At 44.1% G+C, this 10,676-nt stretch overlaps 1 protein-coding gene and 1 pseudogene across 1 annotated transcript in view; one reads left to right on the forward strand and one right to left on the reverse strand.

Annotated features, from left to right (window-relative positions):
• Positions 1-10,296, reverse strand: part of GCM1 (glial cells missing transcription factor 1) — a 45,268-nt gene extending 34,972 nt beyond the window's left edge. Inside the window, exon 1 of the mRNA XM_038553345.1 lies at positions 10,243-10,296. The gene's annotated coding sequence lies outside the window, so the exon portion shown is untranslated. The remainder of the gene's footprint in view (positions 1-10,242) is intronic.
• Positions 510-1,154, forward strand: LOC100687320 (annotated as a pseudogene).
• Positions 10,297-10,676: the final 380 nt, after the last annotated feature.

Here is a 10,676-nt window from a genome sequence, read left to right on the forward strand (position 1 = left end):
ATGCACTCTCTCTTTATCTCTTTCTCTCCCACCATACACACACACACACACACACACACACACACACACACACATTCTATTCTGTTTCTCGGAGAATGCTGATACAGAGGTCTACAGGAAAAAATGAGAAGCAGTGCCTTTGCAATATTATCAATTAGTGTGTGGCAAAGATTCAGTAAAGTAAATTAATTAGGGATACACTGAAAACTAGGCAAATACAAAAAATAAGGCAATTATTAATTCCAGGAAAACCAAAAGTTTGTACCTCAGCAATGAACAATGTTTTGTCGAAGAAATGTAAATGCCTATGACTGACTAGCCAAAAATCTTTATATAATTATCCGAGGAGAGAGAAATTGAGAAACACAGTATAAACATATTATTCAGAAACATGGAGATAATTTATAAGAAAAATTGCCAAGAAAAAAAAAAGACATGGGTAATTTCCCTGAGTACAAGGGTAGGAAGTAAAAAAAAGCAGATCAGGAGAAACCCCTGCCGCCACCAACATGGAGACCTTGTACCGCGTCCCGTTCTTAGTGCTCGAATGCCCCAACCTGCAGCTGAAGAAGCCGCCCTGGGTGCACATGTCGTCGGCCATGACGGTGAATAATTTATGATGTTATTGTTGAACCTCCAAGTGTTGGTTCTATGACTGATGAACATGGACATCAGAGACCAGTAGCTTTCTTGGCCTACAGAGTAAATGGACAATATATTATGGAAGGACTTGCATCCAGCTTCCTGTTTACAATGGGAGGTTTAGGTTTCATAATCCTGGACTGATCGAATGCACCAAACATTCCAAAACTCAATAGATTTCTTCTATTCATTGGATTCGTCTGTGTCCTATTGAGTTTTTTCATGGCTAGAGTATTCATGAGAATGAAACTGCCGGGCTACCTGATGGGTTAAAAAATGCCTTTTGACAAGAAATCCGTGGATATTGGATTTGCTCCTGTTAATGAAGTTTTAAAGGCTGTACCGATCCTCTGATGTGAAATATGGAAAAAAAGTGAAGCAGCAGAAAAGAAGCATCTCGTGAGAAATAGGAATCATATTAAAGCTTGAACTAGAATGTCTTCTTGGTATCAAAGAGACAAATTTCTCACAGTATGTCTCCTGCTGGCCTGTACTGACACACCAATGATGTTTAGTGGCATTTTCTTCTTAGTTTTTCATAAGAAAATATACTCCCATTTCCACAACTATAATATTGAATAAAGTGATTATTTCTTACAGCCCCCTTAACATTTTGTGGAGATGACATTTCTGACTTTCAAAAATTAATGTAAAATCAGGAAGCAAGATCCCATAAGCTGAGAACTCTGATCAGCTTTACCTATGGTGCTTTGCCTTTAAACAGTGTGACAGTACATTATTCAGATATGTGTGAGACTGTTTCTGCACAATAAGATGTATGAAAGGAGCAGAAATAAATAATTTTTCTAATAAAAAAAGGCAGATCAGCTATTTGCAGTTTTTCACCATAAGCCTTTTTAACTATTTGAACTTATAGTCAGGTATTATTTTGATAAAAATTAAAATTAACTGATAAATGCTTGCCCACTTGAAGCTTCATTCCTTTTGGGTCCTGTTGCCAGGTAACTGATATAGTAATAAAGCTTGACATGTTGTTTAATCCCATCAGATAATTTATTTAATTTTTAAAGGGTTTCAGCACTATTATACTAAAAGGGGTAATTGCAAAAATTCTAACCAAGGGACCCCTGGGTGGCTCAGCAGTTGATCGCCTGCCTTCAGCCCAGGGCGTGATCCTGGAGACCCAGGATGGAGTTCCACATCAGGCTCCCTGCATGGAGCCTGCTTCTTCCTCTGACTATGTCTCTGCGTCTCTCTCTCTCTGTGTCTCTCATGAATAAATAAATAAAATCTTTTTAAAAAATGCAGAACCTGCTTCAGTAGTCCTTAGATGGACCTGACTGCTTTAAAAAAAAAAAAAATTCTAACCAAGAGGGATGCCTGGGTGGCTCAGTGGTTGAGTATCTGCCTTTGGCTCAGGGCATGATCCTGGGATCTGGGATCAAGTCCCACATAGGACTCCCTGCATGGAGTCTGCTTCTCCCTCTGCCTGTGTCTCTGCCTCTCTCTCTCTCTCATGAATAAATAAATAAAATCTTAAAAACAACAACAACAACAAAGCTTTTTAAACCAAACCACTGGGTGATGAATACATTATGTAGGACCTATGGCAGTCTGTGTCTCAGTAAACATCTAATATGAATTCTGATCGAAAAACATAAAGTTCACATTCAGTGAACTTACTCCGAGTGTAATGCCCTGTCTTCATGGTAGCATATGTGTGTTTGTAGGGGGCAAAGATGGTCGCAGTGTAGACCCTTGAATCTAAAATATTTCCTGGGATCCCTGGGTGGCGCAGCGGTTTGGCGCCTGCCTTTGGCCCAGGGCGTGATCCCGGAGACCCGGGATCGAATCCCACGTCGGGCTCCCGGTGCATGGAGCCTGCTTCTCCCTCTGCCTGTGTCTCTGCCTCCCTCTCTCTCTCTCTGTAACTATCATAAAATAAATAAAAAAATAAAAAATAAAAAAAAAAAAAAAAATAAAATATTTCCTGCATTGGTTTTCCCCAGACACTTGAAAATAAATGACTATTTCACTTCCTTGGTTCTTGTGAGCTTTTGATATTCAAAGTTGTCCACTAAAATGGAAACGTTCCCAAGAAAGAAATGTCCTTTAGTAGGAATTACTTTGCTTGCTCCTGAGAATGAGAATGGAAAATTGAGGGCTGGGGAAAGGCAGAGGTGGTGGCCTCCTGGGCCAGCCAGGCCATTGGTTTTACCAGATGGCGAGAAGCTGGTTGTAGAGCTGGGCCTGGTGTGTCTGCAGTTGCGGCAACTGGCCAGGAGGTAGCAGCCCTGTCTTATCTGGTGCCTCAGCCGACGTTCCCGCCTAGGCCAAGGCGGAGCAGCGTGAGAGCAAACGGTCCCAGAGGCAGCGCTGAGCCCGGAGCAGGTCTGCTACACTGCGGCCACAGGACGTGAGCATTCAGCAAGCAGTTGTTTGAACGCGGGAACTCTGCAGCAATCATTAAGAGGCATCCTTATGACCACTCCCTTGAATCCACCCTCAAGGCGTTTGCAGGTAGCACAGCCCTGGATCATTCCACTCTTCGCTTACCCTGGTCAGTCCCGGCCCATTGCAGCAAGAAGTGGCCAAAGAAAACAGAACATTGTGCTCACCACTCTGGCTTTAAACCCACGTCCATAAATCCCACGAAGACCCTTAATCATCCTATATGTCCCCCGTGTATTCACTCTCACATCGTGTCCGAGACAGCTAGTTAACACTTTTCAACTCACTCCACACACCTCCACCACCTCACTCTGCTGATGGGCAGGCTTCCCACTTCACTGCAGAAATGAAGCAGCTGGAAATGAGCTTCGACCCCCAACAGCCACACCCTGAGAGCTGGCTTTCCTGCTTGCCACGGTAGATGAACTGTCCAGGCTCTTAAGGGCAACCCTGTCCATGCCCTCGAGAGAATCCCCTCTCATGTCTATGGGAACAGAACTCTAGCATTTTCCACTTTTTTTTTTTTTTAACATATCATCAACTTTCCTTTCTCTCCTGTGCTATTCTCATTAACACATGAAACTGCTCTTATGTGTCCCATCATTATTTATCTCTCTCTTTAGCCCCAGTTACCTAGTAGCTTCTGGCCTCATCTCTCTCCTTGCTTTTCCAGTAAAATTTTTGGAGTTATCCATGCTTGCTGATGCTGTCTCCAAAGCCCTTCCCACCATTCTCCACTAAACCCACTGCTATCAAGCTTTTGTTCAGATCATTTCAAAGAAACTCCTCCTGACCTGCACATCACTTACATCCAACAGTCAATTCTTCATCCTCATCTTTCCCTATAGAGAGCACTTGACACAGTCTATTACTTGCTTCTCCTGGAAACACGTCCTTCATTGGCTCCTGCGGTCACCATAACCTGGCTCTTCCTCTTCCTTTCTTAGTTTTTTGCTGATTTCCACCTTTTCTCCCCAGTCTTATTCTTAAACTCAGTCCTTGGACTTCTTTTTCTTTAAGAGAGAGTGCACACGCATGAGCAGGGGCTTGGGTGGACGGCAGGGGAGCAGTACAGGGAGATAGGGAGAGAGACAGAGAGAGAGAGAGAGAGAGAGAATATCAAGCAGACTCCATGCTCATCACAGAGCTAGACACTGGGCTCCATCTAACAACCGTGAGATCATGACCTGAAATGAAATCAAGAGTCCACCACTTAACAAACTGAGCCACCCAAGCACCTCATCTTCTCTTCTAAACATAATCTCACTCCCTTGGTGAGCTCCTGTAGTATCCTGACTTGAAATACCACTTAGATGTTACAGTTCCCAAATATATACCTCTAGCTCAGGCTTCTCCCCTGAGTGCCTACTTTACACGGTCAATGGTCTACTAAATATCCACATAGCAACCATTTAATTGCCATCCCAATTGATATCCTGATATTCCACAGCTCTGTCTGTGGTCTTCCTAACCCAGTTAATGGCAGCCCCATTCTTCCAGTTTCTCCAACCAAAATATTCACAGACATCTTTGACTCCTTCTTTTCTCTCATCTCTCATGTCTATTCCTGTAGGAAATCCTCCAGTGTCTACCTTCAAAATATATCCAGACTCCAACCACATCTCATGACTTCCATCACTATCACTCTGCTAAGCTACCATCATCACTCCCCTGACTTACTGCCAGTACCTCCTGACTGGTCTGCCTGCTTCCACAAGTGAGTTTCTACAATTTAATCTCAATATAGCAGCCAGAATGATCCTTTGGCAAAAAGCTAGACCATGTCATTCCCCTGCTCTAAACTCTCCAAAAGCCCCCCATTTTAATCAAAATAAAAGCAAAGTCCTTAGAAAGGTATAGAAGAACAGCACTAACAGAAGTAGGAGCCATGTGTGGCATTTAAAATTTCCCAGTCGCCATAATAAAAAGGTAAAAAGAAACAGGTGAGATGAATTTTAAAATATTATTATTTCAACACAGGCTCCATATAAACATTGAGAAATCTTACCTTCTTGTTTTCATTGAAAGTCTTTGACCTGCAGCATGTCATTTAGTCATCCAGCATGTCTCAGTTTGGATTAGGCACATTTCAAGAGCTTGAGACCCACGTGTGGCTGGAGGCCATGGCAGTGGACAATGCAGCTCCAGCCCACGCCTCTCGAGGGGCCTTCAGCTCCCCTTCACCTGGTTCACTCAGCTCCTTGCCCACTGGACAGGCTCCCACCTCTGGACCTTTGCACAGCCAATTCCTTCTGCCCACCCCCAAAACCCATGCAGCCCCCCACTGCTCTTTCCCAATAACCTCACAGATACCTTTTTCACCTCCTCCTCATCCTCACTTACATGGCCATCCCACTTAAACTGAAACCAGCACACTTCCCATTCTGACACTCCCAATTCCTCTTACCTGCTTCAATTTTTCCCCCTAGCAATGATCACCTTCTCTATTTTCTCACACAAGAAAAGCTCCCCCCAGGGCAGGTGGCTATTTTGTCAAGTGACATATTCCCAGTACCTGGTACATAATAAATGCTTCTTGACTGAATGAATTAAGGGGAGCATTAACTTGATCTTCCCACAAGCTTCTCAGGTCAGGGCTTGGAGCTAGCATCTCACATTTCGCACCAGGCAGGCACTAGTCTTGGGAGTGACTGACAAGAGAGCTATTTCATCTGTTAGCAATCACTGCGAGAAAAGGAGTGGTAGCACCATGGTCACAAGGACGTGGCCCCATGTCCTCAGGCAGGCCTGGATTTCTGGGCGCAGCTCCGGAGGCCAGAGCCAGTGCCACAGCCAGAGCCAGTGCCGAAGTGGGGCAAATAGAGATCAATTTCAATTTGTTGGAAAGAACCTTTGAATCAGTACCTGTTCAGAATGAACCTGTCTGTCTTAACAGATCCCCTCAGGGCAGCCTGGGTGGCTCAGCGGTTTAGCGCCACCTTCGGCCCAGGATGTGATCCTGGATACCTGGGATTGAGTCCCACGAGTCCCACGTCGGGCTCCCTGCATGGAGCCTGCTTCTCCCTCTGCCTCTCTAACTCTCATAAATAAATAAAATCTTAAAAAAAAAAAAAAAAAGAGAGAGAGAGATCTCCTCATGGCACAAATATAGAAGTCACCCTTTGCCAAGAGGTGGGCTCTGTACTCGGGGTTGGACTAAACCTCTCCAGTCACCTTTACCATTGTAAGATACTTGAGCCTAAATTGTTGGTGTAGTAGAAATATCAGGGGTTTGTTTTTAGATTTTAAGTAAACTCTACACCCAACATGGGGCTTGGACTCACAACCCTGAGATCAAGGGTCGCACGCTCTACTGACTTGAGCCAGTCAGGTGCCCCAGTATTACGGGTTTTGATATCTGACAGTTTGGGTTAAAGTTTTATTTCACGGTTTACCTGCTGCTACTTGCATACTTGTATTTGCTCAGGATGTTATCTATCTCCAGGGCTTTGCTTCCATATAATATATATACAACTGTCTCCCATACGAGTTGACATGTAATGGAAAGCAAATACTTTTTTTTCTTTACCTTACCTTGGAAAATTTTCTCCTAGGTTACAGAATTTCCAAAATTTTTAAAGGTCCCACCCCGACCCCCTTTAAATTGTCAAGTAATTTCTAAAAACCTGCTCCTACCTCAAAATGACTCCTCCCTATCTCTTTTCCTATCGGCAACAGCAGCAATCACTACTTCTTACTGTTAAGTGTTACCTCATTTCATCTTTGCAAAAGGTGTGGAGGTGTTGACTGGAATCACTCATTATTCAGATGAGGAAATTGAGGCTCAGGGATGTTAATTAACTTGCCCAAGGACACATATCGGTTAATAGGTCAAATATAACCTAGGAAATTCCAAAGAATCTCTTTTCCTGTTCCATACCCCTTCATTCACTCAACAAATATTTATTGATGTGTCTGTGCCTGGAGCTCTATTAGGAACGGGGGACATGGCAGCCCGGGTGGCTCAGCGGTTTGGCATCTGCCTTCGGCCCAGGGTGTGATCCTGGAGTCCTGGGATTGAGTCCCACGTCAGGCTCCCTGCGTGGAGCCTGCTTCTCCCTCTGCCTGTGTCTCTGCCTCTCTCTCTCTGTGTCTCTCTCATGAATAAATAAAGAAAATCTTTAAAAAATAAAAATAAAAATAATAATAATAAAAATACCCCTTCTCTGCTGTCTCGACTTGGCCTCTGAAATTAGGGTAGAGGGCTTTTTAGCCATCTCCTGACCTGTTCCCTTTCATTTAAGGCTCTGGCATCCCCTCCCGGCCCCAAGAAGGGTCTCTATGTGCTGTTGGTTTGTGGCTTCTCTACTGAATTGCAGTCTTCTCTTGAATTTATTACAATTGTACAAATGAGCAGTCATTTTCCATTTCTGATTGGATAACAAAGGGAGTTCACTTTTCCCTAAGCAGTGGCTGCACATCTTGGCCAACATCTCACAGAATGTGGACTGTAGTTTGAGAACCTGGCACCTCTGAAGGCCCCTTGATGTCTCCTCTGACTTCCAGTTAGTTTCCAAATCCTAGTCACAACCTGTACATTCGACTGGGGGGCCGAGGGGGTGGGGAGGGAGAAGCATGTGTGTCCTGAAGCAGTACAGAGACAGGAGTGAGCAAAATTATGTTTGCTTACTCCTTCCCTTTTCTCAAAGGTCTGACCCAATGCCCAGCCCATGCTGGCTCCTTCCTAACCCCTCCTGAGGCCAACCCCAAGGCACCACCCACAGATCCAATGCATATTTCAAGGACCCAACCTTCCTCTTTCTATTGTCTGATTTTACTCACTTGTTGCAGGGTGGGTGGGTGGGAGTTCTTCAAGTATTTTCTAAATTACTTTCATTTTAGGGACGCTTGGGTGGCTCAGTGGTTCAGAATGCCTTTGGCTCAAGGCGTGATCCTGGGGTCCTGGGATTGAGTCCCACATCAGGTTCCCCGGCATGGAAGCCTGCTTCTCCCTCGGCCTTCTTTCTGTGTCTCTCATGAATAAATAAATAAAATCTTTAAAATAAAAATAAGTAAATTACTTTCATTTTAGAAGTAACCAGGAGATTATGAAAGCTTAAAAAGAACCAACTGCAGTTTCCCCAACCCCAGGTTATATACTATTGTAACATGGTAGGTTTCAAATCCATTTTTAAAAGCTCTCATATTCAGGTATGTCAAATAGTTGAGCTGCATTGATTTCACTATTTCTCATCACAGGGAAGGGGAGGGATATTAAACCAACGTTCCTAGATTTCTTAGCATAACATTCAAGGGCATCCCTGATCCAGTTTTTTTTTTTTTTTAAAGAATTTATTTATTTATTCATGAGAGACACACAGAGGCAGAGACATAGGCAGAGAGGGAAGCAGGTTCCATGTGGGGATCCTGATGCGGGACTCAATCCTGGGACCCCAGGATCACGACCTGATCCAAAGGGAGACGTTTAATCACTGAGTGAGTCACCCAGGTGCCCCATTGATCCAGTTCTAAATGAACTTTCTATGTCACTCTATAGACTGGAACACTGATTAATCTTCATTTCATGCCCCAACACAGTGCTGGATACATGGGAAGAATGCAATTATTTCAGCCTTCTTAGGGCATTATCAATATGCAACCAGTGTATCTGCTCCCTCTGAATGGTGAGTTCCTTGAATTCCTTAGCTTCAATGGTTTTGTTGTCCACCCAGTGCTACTCGCATATCCCAGTGGCTGAACCCTGAACCTTGTCATGACCAGTGGCTGAACCCTGAACCTTGTCATGATCAGTAGCTGCAATTGCTCATAATTTCAAGGTCAAGCAATAGATTCTACTTCGGCCTTCCTGGTAGCATCTCCAATATTCTTCCCCAAACTAGAACTTCTAATCCACTGACACCCCACCCCATAACACTCCCTCAACCACTTCATGTTCTCTCTCCCTCCCACCTAATCACCTGATTTGCTTATACTAAAACATTATTTTTTGTTTATCTGAAATTCAAATGCAACTCAGCATCCTGTTATATTTACTAGCCTCACAACCCAACAACCATAATAATCACTCTCCTATACAAACGCAACTTCTTGGACCTCCTCCTACTCAGAACCTCCCCCTTAGCAAAACCACAGCTTGGGAAGACCCAACTTTCTGAGAACTCTGCATCCCCATCCAAGCAGCCGATTGTGGCTGGTGAAAAACACAACCCCACCGAACAGATCTCACTTCAGATTCATGACCTGCAAACTTCAAAGGGGGCCTTCATGCTTCATGGAGAATCATTTTACTTAATAGGCTCTTCCTGGTCAAGTCACCCTCTGTATTTTTGGCCTTTGTTTCTCTCCTCAAACCTACTGTACTTTCTCTCTCCTCATTCTCAGGGTCTTACTGGACAGAAAATTGAAGCACTTGGGAGAATTCCTGGATTCCCCTCACCACTTATATCCAATTTATTTATATCCATCCAGGTTAACCTCCCGTCTGTCACCTAGATTGGGGGTTGGCAAACTATGGCCCATGAGCCATCCAGCCCACTACCCATTTCTGTACAGCATGCTAGCTAAGGATGGTTTTTAGTTTTTAAATAATTAGGGAGGGGGTGGGGTGCACAGATCACAAGAATATATTTTGTAACAGGTGAAAATTATATGAAATTAACATTTCAGTGAACCTAAATGAAGTTTTATTGGAACACAGCCACACCCATTCATTTATGTATTGTGTGTGTCGGCTCTAGAGACACAGCAGAATAGTTGCAACAGAAACTGTATATCCGCAAATACTAAAATATTTACTGTCTGGTCCTTTGTAGAAAAGTTTGCTGACCCCTCATCTATCTGCACTCCAATCCAAAACCACTTAATCCCATCCATCTTCCCTACCCAGGAATATTGCCTTTCTAATTCCACCGAACTCTGCCTCATCAATTTTTCCATCTGCTAAATCACTCCTCCTATAAACCTACCGAAAAGCTGTTGTTTCTCCAGTCTTAAAAAACAAAAACAAAACACCAAAAAAAAAAAAAAAAAACCTCTTCTTGGCTTCTTCTGCCCCTACTATTTACTGCTCTCATTTATAGCAAAAATCCCAAAGAATTATCTGCACATGAGGACCACACTCCTCCTTCCCCAAATCGCACTTAAATCTTTGCCCTTCACTCTCCACCGAGGCTGCTCTATGAGTACCTTGTGAAGCTGCACCATCGGCTGGTCCTCAGCTCCTCTTACCTGGTGGGTGGGCAGCAGGACACAGTGAACGCTCTTGGCCCCAAAGCTCCTTTTCACTTGACTACTGAGACACTATACCTTCTAGATTTTTCTCTCACCTCCTGGGCACTTCCTCATAATCTCTTTTCCTTGTTCCTCTTCTCTTATTACTGGAGGCCCCAGGACCTTTCTCCCTACCCCTGCTCTCTCCTGCACAAGCTCCTGCAGGCTCTTATGCTAATGTTCCCAAAGGTATACCCCCAACCCAGAACCCCGTCCTGAAGACTGAGCTTCATTATCCAACTGCCCACTTACATAGCCAGGCCAGCATCTAACAGACAGAGTGGCATCAACATGCCAGTCCACAGGTCAGACAGACTGAGACCCAGGTTCCCCTCCATCCCCAGCCTGTCCTCCCACCCCTGGTGATTGGCAACACTGCCCTTCCATTAAGG

The sequence above is a fragment of the Canis lupus genome, chromosome 12, assembly GCF_011100685.1.
Source record: "Canis lupus familiaris isolate Mischka breed German Shepherd chromosome 12, alternate assembly UU_Cfam_GSD_1.0, whole genome shotgun sequence".
Classification (NCBI taxonomy): domain Eukaryota; kingdom Metazoa; phylum Chordata; class Mammalia; order Carnivora; family Canidae; genus Canis; species Canis lupus.